The following is a 17959-nucleotide window of genomic DNA, read 5'->3' as shown; positions in this document are numbered from 1 at the left end:
ATGTATACGTCATTTTCCCTAAAAAAACAAGGAGTGCCTTTATTGCCTATCCAAGACAGGCAGAAAGATCAAAAACAGAGCCAGACTTGTTGACTGGCTCTGTTTTTGATCATTCCATTTACTGTTTATATTTTTTAAATAATTTTTTTGCGGCTTACACTTTTTTAAGAAAATTAATGCAACGTAGTTTCCTAATCGTATTTGAGTTTAAAGTTTTTCAAAAAATTATTTATTTAAAAAAATGTAGATACAGGTTTTTTTTAAGTACAAGTAATTAAGAAAAAGGTTTTAAAAAATATATTCGTAAATATTAAAAGCGTTTCTGGGAATTGATTGAAATTGTGATTGAAATTGTGATTTCTGTATGCATAGCTGTCACATAAAAACTGAACTTTCTGCGGTCAGAGAATAAAAAAAAAGTCCACTATCAATTTAAGTTAATCAATTAATATNGTAAAATTACTGACTACTCTTGTAAATAGCTTATATGACCGATGCAAAATTAGTAGTAAATAATATTTGTGATCAAAAATAAATTTTAGTCACCTATTTAAGAAATTCAGTAACTTTTATATTTATTGATGTTGTAAAAATATTTGCTATCAGGTATCAAAAATATAAAAAAAAGGTTGATTTGAAATTACCTCTAAAACTTAGAAATTAAAAAATGCTACTTTTAATACTATACTTTATGTTTATAACCTTTAATAGTTTGTAACATGATGTTAAATTTAAATTAAATTTTTCCCAACTCTAAAAAGAGCCGTTTATATTAATTGTTAATATAGACTAACATAGCATCATGTAAAAAAGCTACAAGTGCTATATCAAATAAAAACTTTTTGTGGTTTGCAGTTCTGGTATATCCTGGTATATATTCTGGTATATCAGTCAATTCATTGTTTAAATTCAAAGAATATTAAAAAAAAATTATTACTATATTATAAAATTTCACCAAACTTAGAATCCTATAAGCATAGAAATTGCTTTCTGTATTTAAAATATTCATTGCTTTCAAAGACCAGACAGTTGCCATTTTCTAAGCACGATAACATCTATAGTTATAAATAGAACAATGCGTCACTGAGAAAAATATACAGTCAAAATTAGGAGAATAAGGTGAAATTTATTGTGTTTCTGGCTCTACGAAAACACTAAAAAGCATAATTTTAATTGTTACGTTTTGGAAAGGACGTTTTGGTAAATCCTGAGTGCATCTATTTATTTGAATTTATTTATTTATTGTTTCGCGCACTCACACAGGATTGGGTGCTCATTACAAACCTCAGCTAATATGACCTGGTCAAGTCGGAATAAGATAGCACAAGATAGAGAAAGGCATCAGAAACATAGATCCTGAAACACAGTGGATATCGAACCAGTTACCTATATTTCACAATAGATGCATATTATAATAACCTCCTCTGATCTGAGATATCTGTACCTCAACTTGACTAGGGTTAATAAAAAATTATAGTTTGTAATGGCTGCACAAGCCTGCATATGAATGAGCAAAAATAAATAAATACTTGGTAATGTTTGTTTTTCAAAATTATTTCTTTACTGCATTCTCGTCTTTTCACCTAACGCTATTTAAAATGGAGGTAGCTGGTTCGAACCAAAGCGTGACCATGGATGTGTAACAGTAAATAAATAAATGTGGTTTCGATACATATGCAGGAGCATGTGTTTAATGCAAATAATGGCATTTGAGTTCAGTATTTTTGAAACACATTGATTAAATATTTGAAACCATCATTCGTGTCCTTTTACCCCTTGTTATAATTGAGAAAACATTAACAGCCTTAGCATAAAACATTATTAACAGCCATCTAACTCCTATCAACCATTTAAATAAACGTCCATTCTAACTGAACCATAGACGTGAAAATAGATTATTACCATTATAGTTGCAAAAAGGCATAAACATAAAAAAAATTAAAATCATTTGGTAAAATTTATTTTTTCATTTTGTATTTGTTACTAAATGTATGGTAATAAGAACTATAATTTTGAAAACCTGAATTTCCGGTAAACCGGCAATCATGTGATTTTTCTGACCAATAAGAATGCGCAGACATACGAAATTGAAAAATTATTATTTAAATGATTTAAATACCAAATATTTTGGTTTAATTACCAGCATATTCTTATTATACCAGTATGGTAATTTTGACAGAAATTGCTTCTTAATGACAAAGTTTAAGGAACTCAGACTATAATTTTTCAAAAGCAAAAAAGTGTCTTAATAGCCCCACTTAATTTGCTCAATTTGCCAATTACCAGTTAATATAAATTGAGGTGATTGTTGCTTCAAAATCTTATTGTTGTTTTCAATAAAATAAGGAATTTTTACTAATTTTATTGTTTGTATTTTACTGATCAGAGATATTTATGTATTAAAAAGGTGTCAAATAGTTTCAAAAAATAAGGATGCACAGAACCATTATAAGAAAATCCTGCATCTTAATGTAAAATACGTTGAGAAAAATTGAATTTGATCAAAAGAATTGATGGCATGTCTAGTACATCAATGAACTTTGATTGAGTGAGATTAATATTTCTCAATGCATAAACATATACTGGCTATAAAATTAGTCAAAACATTCTTTTCTATAACGAGACAGTAGAACTTAGTGAGAAAAATGAAAAAACAACAATCAGAATGATTCAATGTTTTATAAGGCACCTAGATTGTTGGACAGATAAACCAGTGATGATTTTTTAGGTCTAATAATAAAAGTTTATTAAAATAACTAAAATTTCGTGGAAAAAAATTTCGAAGATTTCTTATGAAGCTGAAAAATGACCCCCAGTCTTTGAATGAAATTCAGTAAAATTCATCGTTATTTATCAAAATAATAGAACAAAAATTTAGTTCTTTGAATTTATAATATATGTGGAATTTCAAATATCTGAAAAAATATTCATTAAAGTAACTAGTGAAACTATGATTTTAATGTATTTTATTATTTACAAAAAATGCAACCTTTTTTCTGTTGCAAATTTTGAGTCGAATACTTCAGTCTTAATAGGCAGTATAAAGTCTAAAAATATTAAAAAGTATGTGGCTAACAAGAGCATGAATAAAAGAAACAAAACATAATGTAACGAGATAAATAAAAAATAAAAGCACGAGATTTTTATGGAACATCAGAGAGTTGTTGATTTCTGCGAAGATAATTTTTGCTTTTGATTTTGAGGTTTATACAAGTCAGTTAAGGGTTTTTCTACTTTTTTTGTTGCAAGGTTATTTACAACGGGTACTTTAATTTTGTTACTTTATGTGTGGTTGTTGAATAAATGTGTTTTTTATTAAAAAAAAATAATTAGAAAAAACTGCTTCTTAATATAGCTTGATTCGTTATCGAAGTGAAACCTAACAATTCTGCATCACCAACATTTTCACCTAAATATTTTATAAGATAAAAAATATTCACCTTTTAAAGATAGTTTTAATTCTTATATTTTCCCTTTCTTACATCCTTATTTCTTATTTGAGCTTCCATTAAATCACATGATTCTGGCCCCTAGAAAATGAAAAATAAAATATCATAAAGGAAAAAAAGTTTTACAAAAGATTGCAAATAAATTTTCTAAATGTTTAATTCGAATTTAAAGCTTTAAATTTCTTTAATAAAATTTAAAATACGCTTAAAGATTCATATTAAAATTAAGTAAAATTACTGACTACTCTTGTAAATAGCTTATATGACCAATATATATTTTATAGTGTACAGTTTAATTTAGGAACGATGATTTGTATTTGAAAGTAGTGTTCTTACGCACTCATAACACTTATTGGTAAAGAAGTTGTATGTTATTAAAAATTAATAGTGAAAATATAAAAATTTCACAGTTTGAAAATTGTTTTATGATAGATTTGCCAGTATTTGAATGAAAATAATGTCTGGAAACAGTTTAAGAAAAAAGAATAATCTTATAAAATATTTTTCAACACTTTTAATTTATATAAGGACCAATATGATACAGACAAACATAAATGTGACAATTATCTTGAGAACATGAAAAATAAAATTTTTTACTGTAAATATAATCATTTCTAATCATCCGTTTACTGTAAATATAATCATTATAATTTGATGACATTTCTGAAATCTTCAAAACTAATTTTCACCCTAAGAACATTAAAAAAATTAGCGCTTCAAAATTAGACAGCATTAGAAGGTCAAATTTCATGAATGTTTAGTCTGTCAAATTAAGAGAATGTAAATACAAAAATTAAAAGAATTATGAATCTAGAACTAGACAATTAGAAAATAATTTTATTGTATTGTTAATAAGGACCAAATGTACTAATATAGGTACAATTAGTACATTTATTACTTATTTGAGCTTTACCAATACTGTGCAGTTTCAATACAAATAATGTGGAAATTATTTTTCATGATCCCTCGAAAAGGATGCACAATGGGGTAAATTGCTTCCTATCATGAGTTGACCACGAGCAATAACATCTTACCAAGTGATATGAAATGTAGTTAATAAATGTTACACTGGAAAAACTGCTAAAAACGTGATTTTTTTAATGTCATAACGTAAAGTCATCTCCAATTAAAAAATTATAATGCATTGAAAATATATGTCTTTCAGTTTTGTGTCTGATTTCGTAGTGTTGTTCAGTTTTGCTTTATTGATTGCTTACTTTTTTCTTCTGTACGACAAATTGGTATTCAGGTCATAAATTACGAAATAAGAAGTCGATATTTTTAATCATAAAACATTTTATTATTCATATAGTTTCAAATCAAATTCAAATTAATTTCAAAGTAAAAATACAGTTTACGACCAATAAAGTTATTATGCATTAATTACATTTAAAATATACTAGCTGAATACCCTTTTTTTTGTACGGGGTGGAAATAATAAACTATAAATAAATTATTTTTGAACAACACTACGAAATCAGGCGCAAAATAGAAAGACATTCACCAACAAAACTAATAAAGCTAAAATAGTTCTAATTTTTTTCTTCATTTATTCTACTTTTTTCCCTTTCCAATGTCTTTAAATTATGAGATTAATTTATGAGATTAAATTAGTTCCTCCCATCAAAATAACGATTAACTGTATTCAGTATCTTTTCGAATGATGTTAAGTTAAAAGTTTGAACTGATGTTAAGTTAAAAGTTTGGTAACTTTCAATTTAACATCTTTCCAAACTTAACATCATTTTACCTTTAACATAACATCACGATGTCATGTTAAAAGTAACTTTTAACTTAACATCATTTAACTTTTAATATAACATCACAATGTCATGTTAAAAGTGCAGTGCCATGTTAAAACATCATTCCAAACTTAACATCATTTAACTTATAACATAACATCACGATATCATGCTAAAAATAACTTTTAACTTAACATCATTCCAAACTTAACATCATTTAAATTTTAACATAACATCACGATGTCATGTTAAAAGTTAACAATATATGGTTTTATAATAACTGATAAGATTTGTTAAATGTGGTAAAATTATCATGTTAATTTAGAGCAAGGTATAAAAACCATTCACTCGGTAAATACTCTTCAGTTTTGTATTTTATTTTTTTACCAAATGTTTGATAATAATAACCATAATTGCGAAATCCGGAATTTCCGGTAAACAGTTAAAATATGATTGGAAAAATTATCAAATTAATGGTTTAAATACCGTATATTTTGGTTTCATTAACCAGAATTATGTTTTTTTTAAATAAATGACATTAATATGCAGTATTATTATTTTACCATAATTTTTTTCCTCGGGTGTAAAGATGAAATAATGATTCAAAAACGTATATTAAACATTTTTTATCAACAAATGTTTTAATCAAACACGCTTTCAAAATAAATATTCGAAAGAAAAATATATTTATTTATTTTTATGTTTTCTTGCTAACTTTCATGGGAAAAAAATTAAACTGGCTTTGCTCTTATTTATGATGCACAGAGCACAAAATAAAAACAATAACTATTGGTCTAATGATCGAATTTTCCCTTACCAAGATGTTATCTTACTTGTCTCAAAAACTTACGTGAAAGAAATTTCACATTACATTTATATTGAAATTTTTCGCGAGGTATTTTTATTGAGCAGATGATATTTTAAGTTACAAAATCAAACACAATGTACTTTCTCTGAATAAATATTCTTTTCTTTCACCGGTTTAATTCTTGATCCTTAAAATATGGAGGTAATCGCAATCTGGAAAATATGCTCTTAGCATATTAGTCAGAAGAAAGGTTGAAAGTTTGAACCATTTTGTTTTAATTTCCATTTTTTTGCATTTTGTGATATTTCTAAAATTATTTAATTGAATACATTTTTTTTGCATGTAATTATAAAATTCGCTTATCGAAAATATTTTCATTTAAGAAGTAACCCTCTTATTTCTTACTCATTATTTACTTATTTTTATTGTTTAATTTAATAAGGGTCAAACAATTTTCAACTTTATACAAATTTCGATTTCACTTTTAGCTACTAATTTTTATTTACAAAATGCAAGCTTTGAACACCTAGAACAGAATCAATCAAAAAACTTTTGAGTGTTGAAATACCAACATAGTATTGTTTTTAAATATTTATCTCAAAATTCCTTTGGTGAATATTTTGATTCAAATTCAATCCTAATTGAAAAATGAAAAAAAGAATCAGCTGAAAAGTTCCTGAGTAACTAAAATTTAAAAAGTTATTTTTCAAACTTTCATTTAAAATCACATAAATTAAAATAATTTAAAGAATTGTCTATGATTCACTTTTTTTTATTTACTTTACTTTTATTTACCATAAGCAAAAACACATATGCTAAAAGAGAAATTTAAATTTTGTTAGTTGTGTAAAACTTTCGACCCCCCCTCATGGCTAAACCTGGAAATCTCCATATTTTGAGTTACATTGTTACAAATTTCTGATGAAATCACTGTAAGAGGTAGTGGCACCCAAGTCTTGATACTTTTTACAGCGAAATCCATTTTTACCGGAACATGTTATGGAACAAAAAATATGATTTACTGTATTTTTTACAGTAATAATTATCGCAAAATCACTGAATCACTTTAATTAAATTAATATTGCTGTAAAAATTACTGCTTTATATTTTGCGGTAAAAATGGATTTAAGGTAAAATGGATTTAACGAATGATGCACCCAAAGAATGATACCCCACGACCAATCGTTATTTTTTTCAGTGTAGGATTCCACGCACATTTTTGGATCAAAAATTCAAGTCTCTCTCGCAAAAAAAGCGTATTTATTCAAAATATGTAATTTTTGTGTCTGATTTTAAAATTTTAGATATCGTCTCCCCAAGTTAAAATTCAGAACTGGAAGTTCCTTTAGTTAGTGAAAGTTTTACTCCCGTTTTTTTATGAGTCACACCAAGTGTTGTGTTTTTTTTTCTTACCTCACCACTTTGGATTAGAATTTTCATGGATATATTTTGGTTGTGAGAAATTTTGATAAAGTGCCTGTATTTAACGATTGAATTTTCTTGAAGTGCAATTTTGTTCTAAATGCAAAATAAAAATATTTCATTGCTAAACTACAGTCAGTGATAGTTAAAAAGTTTTTCAGTTACTGACCGTAAAAATACTAAAATCTTACACGACCATAAAAGTACAGGTCTGCCAGTGAATGTTTTATCGTAAAATATATAGGTACTGGTTATTTATATTATACCGTAATTTTATTTACATATAGTTTAAATTTTATTTATTTACATTAACGTTATAATTTATAGAAATTTAATAGTAAAATAATATGTAAAATATAATATAAATAATAAAATTTATATTTTATGTATTTATATTTATTTATTTTATTGTAAAAATTACTGTATACCAGATGTTTTGTTTAGCAACATTTTCCAATAAAGGGGAAAAGTACTGGCAACCTGAGTGCCGGTGCTTTTTATTGCAATTTGATCCGGAATTTTTTCCATTGTTGTTAGAGACTTAGGCAATATGTTTGTCGATTCAAGGTGAATCGACAAACTTCTGTGCTGCCATCTGTCAAGAAGTGAGAGAGTTGTGTGCTTGTTATCTATGGTCATCAATGTAGGTACAGAGGGAGAGAGATACATTTTGGCACCGACTGGGATCGAACCAGGAACCTTTGTGTTCGTGGGTGCAAAATGATTCAAAAAGGAAGTTCATCTCCTAATTAAATTAGGAATATTTTTATCATAACCGTATAGATAAACGGTCAACTTTATTAATTAAGGTGAGTTTCGTTACAACTACGGGAAATGGCTACGGGCAGCCCACTCTCTGAATTTTAGGAAAATTTCTTAGAGTGTGGATCTTTAAGAATAAATTCACATAATTACTTTTTTAATTCAAGTCAAAAACGACGTTAGTTTTTTTTTCGAATTCCTTTTTAGGCATTGGAAAATTTAAAAAAAATGACATATAAATAATAAAACTGGCTTTAAAAAAGTAATGAATGATGGTATCATAACTTTATTTTTCCTTAAATGATTCTAAGACTGATATAATACAACAGAGAAATTAAGCTAACACCGCATATTAACCAAATCATCACAAAAGAACAACTTTTTTAAACCTCTGCCTAACTTAAAGTAGACCTTAGTTTTACTTTTTATTCATGAATGCCAAAAAAAGCCGAAGAAATATTTCCTCTTTTTGATATATTATTGTACTTTAAAAAGGAAGAAAATGTAAACAGTACTCAAAAACTTGAGGCAAATAAAAAGCCAAATGAAAGTATTTTCATAGTCCATGAAGTACGTCCTAAATGGCCCGAGACGCGCTCCTTCATTATGTATTTTCACAGCAGGAGGACTCGAATGTTTGTTGTTGTTGATACGTTCTGCCTCAGCGAATCTCGTATATGTGCCCTATTATTTTCTGCCGAAGACGACAGCGTGTCTCAACATGCTTTCCTAATTCTCCAATTTAGAATATTTTGGGCAGTTACCTAAAAATTTATTATTTTTTTTTAAATATGTTTTTTATTTTGTTGTTAATATTTATTTCAACCTCTAAAGCTATTTTTAGTTTTGTTGCCAATTTTGAGAGACAGACTGTCGGCATTTCAGATAATTTATGCCAATTTGAAACGTATATTTTAAATGTTATTGGTTTAATAGGAATTTCTTAAGCCAATCATCTAAGACCTCCCAAAACTTTATAAAAATGAAATAAGGTAAAGATATGTTTATGTTTGTTATTGATTTAAAAAATTATCTGCATTTAGGGATTAGGCTGGAAAAAAAAGCGAATATCTTTAGTTTTTTTTTAAAGGAAACTAATTGAAATTTACTGAATAAATAATATAAAACTAGCAGTGTTTATTAATTTTAGAAATGAGAATTTTATCTCACAAGTATATTAAAAAAATGAATACATTTATAAATTATTTTTGCTCAAAATTAATAATTTGTATATTTCCCCCATACCCTCAAATATAGAAAATAGATTCTCTATAATTTAGTAAAAATTTGAAGAGATTTGCACGGTTATTTTATTTTTATATTCAATAAAAAATCCTAAAAAGGAATTTAATTTACTTTAAATAACACTATGCAGACACAACTTTTTTTATCCATTTTGCGTACTTCAGTTGTTTTTTTTTTTTAATTTATTGAACATTTTACCAAATTATAAAAATTTTTACAGCTGTATTTTATGACAAAGCTTTATTTTATAAGAAATCAATCACATTAAAATACAGATTAATAGAAGGAAAAATGAACAATGCTATTAACATGAAAGTCTGTTACAAAGTTAGTATCAACAAAAAAATTTTTTAAAGTATTTAAAGTATAGTCCTTTATTTTAAGTGAGGATTATTTTTGTGTTGAAAATACATTTATTTTATGATATTCATAAGTTTGACTAATTTTACGTTATAAGTTTATTGAAACAATTCTAAGCAAACCATTAATCTAAAAAAAGTGAAGCTTTGATGTGGGAGTTTAGTTGGAGCAACATGAAGGAGAAGATCAAATTAGAATATCTAGTGATAATTATAAACATTTACAGCTAGCTGAGCCGTGGTGGTTCAGGTGATAGAGCTTTCGCCTTCCAATGAGGTGAACCGGGTTTGAATCTCAGCGATGGCTGGTCGATACGAATTCTGCACCAGGTTCACACCGACCACAATGCTGATGTAAAATATCCTCAGTGTAAATGAATCATGTGTTAGAGTCCCCTTGCCTTCAGGCTAACCGTGAGTGATTTTCGTGGTTTTACTCTACTTGTAATGCAAATGCGGATTAGTGCCATTAAAAATTCTCCTACGAAAGTTAGTTTGTCTCAATGCGTGATCCAGGAGTTCCCTAGTCTACTGGATTGGGTTCAAAATTACAAGGCTACGGAGTTGAACATTAGTAGTAGTAAACCCAAAAATTGGGTCTGCTGTTCATTGACGGTTATAAAATAAATTTATAAAAAAATGGTAATAGATGGTGAATGGATGGTATTGGATGGTGAAAATTCCATGCAAGTTGGAAGTGGTTTCTTGTTATATAGGCTGAGTTAGGGTAAAGTGCTGACGTGAAATATCCTCAGTGGTAGACGGATCATGGGTTAAAGTTTCCTTACCGTCAGACTAACCGCGGGAGGTTCTCGTGGTCTTCCTCTCCATGTAATGCAAATGCGAGTTAGTATCATCAAAAAGTCCTCCAAGAAGGCAAATTTCTCCTAATACTTGATCCTCGTGTTCTGGATTGGGTTCAAAATTGCAAGGTTACGGAGTTGAACATTAGTAAGTCTTAAACCCCAAATTGGGTCGGCTGTATGTAAAAAATATGTAAAAATAGTTATAGCTTATAATGAGATATTCTACTTCAGTAAAGCAATAAAGTATATATCGAATCTCAAAAGAATTATCATATCTACATTTCCAGTAATAAAATATTTCAAGTCACTTATATTAATTGCATTTTCTGTTAGCTTGTTATAATTTTGACTACATTTCTCGATGTAACAAAAGAACATAATAGTTATGAAGCTCATAATTATCCTCGCCTTCTTACTGGTCAGAAAAATCCCATGATGTGATTTCTTAATTGAGCATGAAGGTCCAGTTTTCTTTTGTCGCCCTAATTATAAAACTAATAAAAGTTACAGCTGCACTTTTTAGCTGAAAAAAAACTATTTATCCCTTATTTAACATTATTTTCTATTAATATCTTTTTATTATCTTTTAGATTTTTATTATCTTATCTTTTTAATATCTTCAATTTCAGATTCAGAATATTTCAAATTATGAGCTTAAATCCTATATCCTATATAACTTTATTGCTGCAGAATTTGGAAAATGCACTTAAACTATATTTAACTTATTAATCATTTTACGAATACTATAAAGTTAATAAGTTATATTTACTTTGAAAATTAGCTTAATGTAAAACTGCGTCTAGTATACATATGAAATTAAAAGAAGGAATACGACAGGGAAAAATAAATGTTTCGAATAAACTGGTTGCACGATTACTGAAAAAACTTTTTTAAAAAACATTTAGCAAGTATTTTTAAGCAACCAAAAATTCAAATAGAAATTTTCAAAGAAAAAAAATCGATGAAGTTGCAATGATAACCTATCATTTTCATTTCAGTAGAAATGGGCACTAAATTATGAAAATCAATTCTGTTGTCTATAAAACATTTTAGGATTAATACAATAAAACATTTTACGTTTGATACAATAAAGCTGTTTATAATAAATAAAATATATCATTTTCTGATTAATACAATAACGCATTTTAGGATTAATACAATAAATTGTTTTTGGAATAATACAACAAAGCATTTTAGAATTAATGCAATAAAATATTTTACAATTGAATCTTTTTTAAGTTTGATGTAACAGCAACCTGTATATCATCAAGGAACGAAAAGTAAGTGAATATATATCATGAGAGTTGGTTAGCGGATTCAGAGCCCTCTAGTGTTAGTCTAATCAAAAATATTTAATGTTAACCATTTTTATGCGTCAGTTAATTCCTATTACAGACGTAATATTTGAAAAATTAAACAGGACATTTTACCGAATAAATATTAGGAATGTCTACAAGAAAAAAATATTTTGGTAAAATTACCGTACTTGTATGGTAATGACAAATTTAAATTTATAAAAAAAATAAAAAGAAAAAAACATAATTCTGGTGATAAAACCACTGAGGTGTTTAACGCATTCATTTGGTAATTTTTCCTTCTGTATGTTCTCGCATTCTTATTGGCCAGAAAAATCACATGATTACCAGTTTACTGGAAGTTCTGATTTTCAAAATTATAGTTCTTATCTCTACATATTTAATAAAAATACGAATTTAAAAGTACATATAAACAAATAAATTGTTTTTATGTCATTGCAAAGGTACCATGAAAAAATGACTATGTTTATTGCCAAAACAATCATGGTAATAAATTATATTTTATTCTTAATTTTACCAAAAGTCCTTACCAAAGTGTATCCGTAAAGTACGAAGTAAAAAGTTCTATGAAGTACAAAATACAGTATCGTACAAAGCGCTGTTTTTTGGTGTTCCCATGGAGCTAAAAACACTGTAAACTTTGCCATGTTCTAGAAGTTTTCCCCATACTTTTTTCCTCGGTTTAACTAAATCCACAATTAAACCTGATTTATACACTTTTAACGAAATATCTCCTCTGTCTTTTCTACAAGGTAATTTAACATCACTCTGTCTTAGCTGAAAAAAGGTATTCTGGTTCTAGTTTAGCTCTTGTACTTTTTGCATAAATTACATTTCATAAAAAGTGTATAGTGATTTGCCCACATGGCCGCCAAACACATGGCCGCCAAAATTCCCCAATTTATGCTATGCGATATTTTCCCATAAGATTATTTCAGATACAGTGTTTATATGATGCCAAAAACACTGAAGAACTTGAAGAACACATTTTTGTAGTATTTTAAAACCATTGGCAATATTAAAAGGCAAATTTTGCGTAATTGACTTCATTACAGATTACAAGTTTGTTTTGAAACAGAATGGCAATACATAAATTATTTTTAACTTATAAAAATGGTTTAACAATCTTCAATTTCATGTTATCAATTATTGTTATGTTTGTAATAGCATCAAAAATAAAACTATGCAAAATTCGCTCATTCATTTCAGTTGTCCCTGTATATTTTTAATAGTTTGTAGAAAATTAAATGGAAATTAACAACATAATATGAAATTAACCTTAATCAAAACTAGCAACATAATATGAAAGTAATAGCATTATTTTTTGATATTGTTTAATTGTTTAGAAAATATTTTTCTCTAAAATTCAGCGATTCTAAAATTCAGCGAGATAACCCTGACTTGATTTTTATGATTTTTAATACCTATCTGAGATTTAATTTGAAATAAACAGCATAAAAGGTAATTAACATTATTATTGAAATTAACTGCATAATATGAAAATAACAGCATTTTTCTATAATATTGTTCAATAGCTTTGAAATTAATTTTGAAAAAAAAACTCTGGATTTAAATTTGGGCTATTCCTCCATTATTTAATATTTACCTGACGATTAAATTGAAATTAACAGCATAATATGTAATTAACAGAATTTGTGAAATTAGTGTGCATAATATAGAAATAACAGCATTTTTCTTCGATATTGTTTAATAGTTTCGAATATAAAAGTTTTTGAAATTCATTCATTTGTGCTAACCCTGCATTATTTTTAAATTTTTATTTTCGTTCTTAATACTTATTTCAGAATAAAATTGAACTTGAACAATTTTATATAAAATTAACAGCATTATTGAAATTAACTGCCTTTTTTAAATTAACAGCATTATTGAAATTAACTGCCTTTTTTAGATTAACAGCCTTTTTTAAATTAATAGATGGTAGGAAATTAACAGCATTGTTGAGATTAACAGAATTTAACATTTCTAAAAAATGCATTATTTTTTAGAAATGCATTGATAACAAATTACTTAATTAGGGGACAAATTACCTAAATAGGATGTGGGGATTTCAAATCTAAAATTTGTTTTTCTCCTATAGCTACATAATTTTTTAATCATATTCTTAGTCTTTTTTTGTTTTTGAAATGGTATAATTAATCTATTTTTGTCGAAATGTACAAGTTTCAAAACATTATATATAAAAAACTGTCACAAAGATGCTGCGACAAATTTCTAGGTGAGTTGAACACATCATCAGGATAACAATTGAATAGAAGCTCATGCCGGGAAAATTTGCTTTCCTATTATTACCTGTTCAGAAGAAGCACACAAAGAAGCAGATCATAATAAAGGAAGTGCCTCTAGCGGCGTATGACGAAATTGCCAGGAATGAGTTGCTATGCAATTTTAATCCTGATGATGTGCCCTAACTTCCCCGGAAGTTTACCGCAACATTTATGCGATTTCCTGCTATATATAACGTTTTTAAACATGCGACAAAAAATAAAATAAAAATGTCATTTGAAAAAAATAGAACTTGAACGGAGAATTGCAAATTAACCAACATTTTAATTGGTTCCAATAATTAATTGGAACCAATTGCAAATTAAAAAACCGCGAAGCAAAAGTAACTAAGATCTGTTAAAAAATGTCATGCAACAGAATTCTTTCCCTAGTGTTATTGTTCAGGAATAATTAAAATTTTAAGGTCCCGGAACATTATTTTTGGGTAATGCATTTTGATGCATTTTTTGATGCTTTCTAACTTTCTGCATGCTCATATTCAGTGATCACTTTTATTTGTCAAAATTATTGCGATAGATTTTTTTAAAATTAGATATCTGTATTTACAATTAAAAACAATGTTGAATTTTAATACATTTTCTATCACGCACTGCATATTTAATTTTATATTATTCAATTAAATTTTGCATTATTTAATTATATTTTATATTATTTAATTATAATTTATGCAATTTAATTATTTTAAAAATAAAATTGTTTGCCAAACAAAGTTCTATTTGTCACAGACCATTTGTTTGCAACATTTGTGAAATTGTTTTCATAAATTGAAAAATTCAAACAATAAACAACTACTAGTGTTTAATCTTTTCTCACATCAAAGACGCCGTATTTTAGTAGAATATCTACTGTAGAATAATATACAGAGAAGTATATACTGTCAAAAAACTGCCGTGTTTGGTTTAATTGATCAATTTTCCGTTTCTAAATATAGTAAAAAGAAAATGAAAGAAGTTGAAAAATAAAAAATAAAAAGAGGATTTTAAAATATCCGTCATTAATTTTTTTTACAATTTATATATTTATTTTAAGACATGGTTAGTATCATGAATTACAGGTAAATGCAGGTTGAAATCCTACTGTGGTCATGGGTATTTTTTATACCATCATGAGGATGGAGTAGTATCGCTAATTATTTCATTTTATTTTGCATCCGTCGTTGAACAGCCGACCCAATTTTGGGTTCACCACTACTTATGTTCAACTTCTTAGCCTCGTAATTTTGAACCAATGCAGAAGACAAGGAAATTCCTGGATCAGTACCCCCAGAGGTATGATTTGTTATGGTAACATGGAGAACTTTGTGACTCGATAAATTCAACGTGCACCAGTCACCATTTACTACATGGGAGTCTTCGGCAGATGGGGATCAAACCCATGATCTCTTGGACATGGACCCAGTGCCCTACTAGCCAGGCTATCCTGGCTCTGTATCGCTAGTTAATGGTCTTTTTTTATTTTGCTAAATTTTGAGCAAAGATGGAAAGTTAGTTAAGGCACTGAGACGTAATTTTAAACAACTGGAGTCTCCAATGACTTTTAACATATGGGTAACAGCTTTCTGAAAAAAAAGACGGTAGGTATGCAATTATGGCCATTAAGCCACTGGGCACGTAATTGCAGAGCTTAAAAATCCACAACCCCATTGAATCACAAAGGGCTGCAGCGGGAATGCTGAATCATGCTTGTTTTTTTTCAATTTTACTTTTACAGACTTAGTTTATAGCAGAGTTCATTTTTATTACTTTAAATATGTACTTAGGTTGTTTTAGTGCAACGTAGTTCTCCATAGTTTAAAAGAAAAATTTTGTTCCAAAGTACTAGAAAATGGTACTATTTAAAGTGTTTTCGTCTTTATGGGAGCAACAAAAAAATTTCTAGTTTTTACCGAGGCACTCTGTTAATGACTTTGGTAAAATTAACAATAAAATATGACTATATAATTTGTGATGAACATCTGGTAATTTTATCATGATACCTTAGAGCATGGTACAAAAACTATTTATTTGGTAGAATTCACTTTTCAGTTTTGTATTTTCTACTAAACGTTTGGTAATAAGAACTATAATTTTGAAAACCAGAATTTCTGGTAATCTATTACTATATAAACGAAAAAATTAGCATATGAATGTATATTTTAGCTTTATTAACCAGAAATATGGATATTTTGACCAGAAATGTCATTACCATTCAATGTGGTAATTTTCCCAGAATTTTTTTCCAAATGTCTATTTAACTGTAAATGTAGGAATATTTCTTTTACTCTGAGAAATTTTCTAATCAAAATTTGTGGCAACGATTAAATAGGACAAAAAAAAATATCCTATATTAACTAAAGCAAAAAAAAATATTTGCTAAGCCAAATTTTACATTTATTCAAGAGCCCCGCTCTCAAATGAGCTATTACACATTGTATCGAAAAAGCAGTGGCATAATTTTTTTTTTACTTTACGTTTTCTTTAGCTCCAGTTACTAAAGAATATATTTGTAATAAAAAAGTAATCTGAGCTCTTTAGAATCAAGTACCTAGAGTTATTGGATCCAAAATATGAAAAATTTACAAATCAAATCATTTTAAATCGAAAGTCTCATAAAATACCAAAATGAAGAAAAAAAAGTCTTTAATATTCTGCGGATTAAAACTGATCAGACCGGAGAAAATAGTCATTTGAATGCACGGCACAAATTTATACGCCTCGTTCATTTTAAAGCAGTGAAATAACTGCAACGAAATAGAATAACTACTGTAGAGTAATATACAGCCAGAGAAATGAGACCTCTTAGAAAACTGCTGTATTTGAGTTCATTTATCGATACTCCTAGTAAAAAAAAATAATGAAAAAAAAAGAAGAAAGAAAGTGAAAAAAAAGAAGGAAATGAAAGAGAATTATAAAATCCTCAATGTTTGCTGTTCTGAAAAGAGATGTGCACTAAGCAGGGCCGGGGGTGAATAAAAGTTTGCAAAAATAGTCTCTTTATAAAACCCGGGCATGTTACATGCTCTCATTACATATTCAATGCTTAACGTGAGACTGTGAGAGATGCTAGGGCATACTTCGAATAAGGAATGATTTTCCAAGCAGACGTATTTAAAAATTCCTACATCCCTGGGGTGTATTCTAAAGGCGTATGTTAAAACGAAGGGTAAAAAAAAAGTAAAAATAAAAGGGGGCATTAAGAACAAGGAACCTGAGAATAAGTGAGGGGGGTCGGTAAGAGAAAGAGAATTAAACCGACATCGAACGAAATAGATGAAAAGAGGAACGTATATATTCTCGTGGAATACGAAAAAGAACGCCCCATCAGAATTTTTTTTTTCCGTTCCGTTTTAAACTGTGAGATGGTGAAGGAGGTGGTTGGAACTTTTTTCGCTGCCTACCTTGCTTCGTTAGGCTGCCTAGGTTAAGGAGTGATGGAGAACAGAGAAAGAAATCATTAGTTCAGCCTCTGACAGTCCCTCGATGCTCGCTAGCATCTTTTAACTACATGCATGTGGTAACCCTATAGTTTTTTTTTTATACCATTCTTTGAAGAAGTGGGTTTTTCGTTTGGCGCCGTTGTCGCTTTCTTTTTATTCCTTTATTTTTACCCTCGTTTATTTTTGTAGTTTATTTTTAGTTTAAAGACGATTGAGTGATCAAAATAAATATTTTTTCATCTGAGAATGTTTTTAAATAAAAATGTACGATATTTGAATACTTTTTTGTTTTTTCCCATTTTGACGTTTACTTCTGATATATATATATATA

General features: G+C 28.0%; 1 long non-coding RNA gene across 4 annotated transcripts in view; it reads right to left on the bottom strand.

Moving 5' to 3' along the window:
• Window positions 1–17959, bottom strand: part of LOC107437847 (uncharacterized) — a 336010-nt gene that overhangs the window by 104303 nt on the left and 213748 nt on the right. For all 4 annotated transcript variants that reach the window (XR_011638002.1, XR_011638001.1, XR_011638004.1 and 1 more), the window contains one exon: window positions 3441–3530. This is a non-coding gene — a long non-coding RNA (uncharacterized lncRNA). The remainder of the gene's footprint in view (window positions 1–3440; window positions 3531–17959) is intronic.

The sequence above is a fragment of the Parasteatoda tepidariorum genome, chromosome 10 (assembly GCF_043381705.1).
Source record: "Parasteatoda tepidariorum isolate YZ-2023 chromosome 10, CAS_Ptep_4.0, whole genome shotgun sequence".
NCBI lineage: Eukaryota > Metazoa > Arthropoda > Arachnida > Araneae > Theridiidae > Parasteatoda > Parasteatoda tepidariorum.
This window is presented reverse-complemented; position numbering and strand designations above follow the sequence as displayed.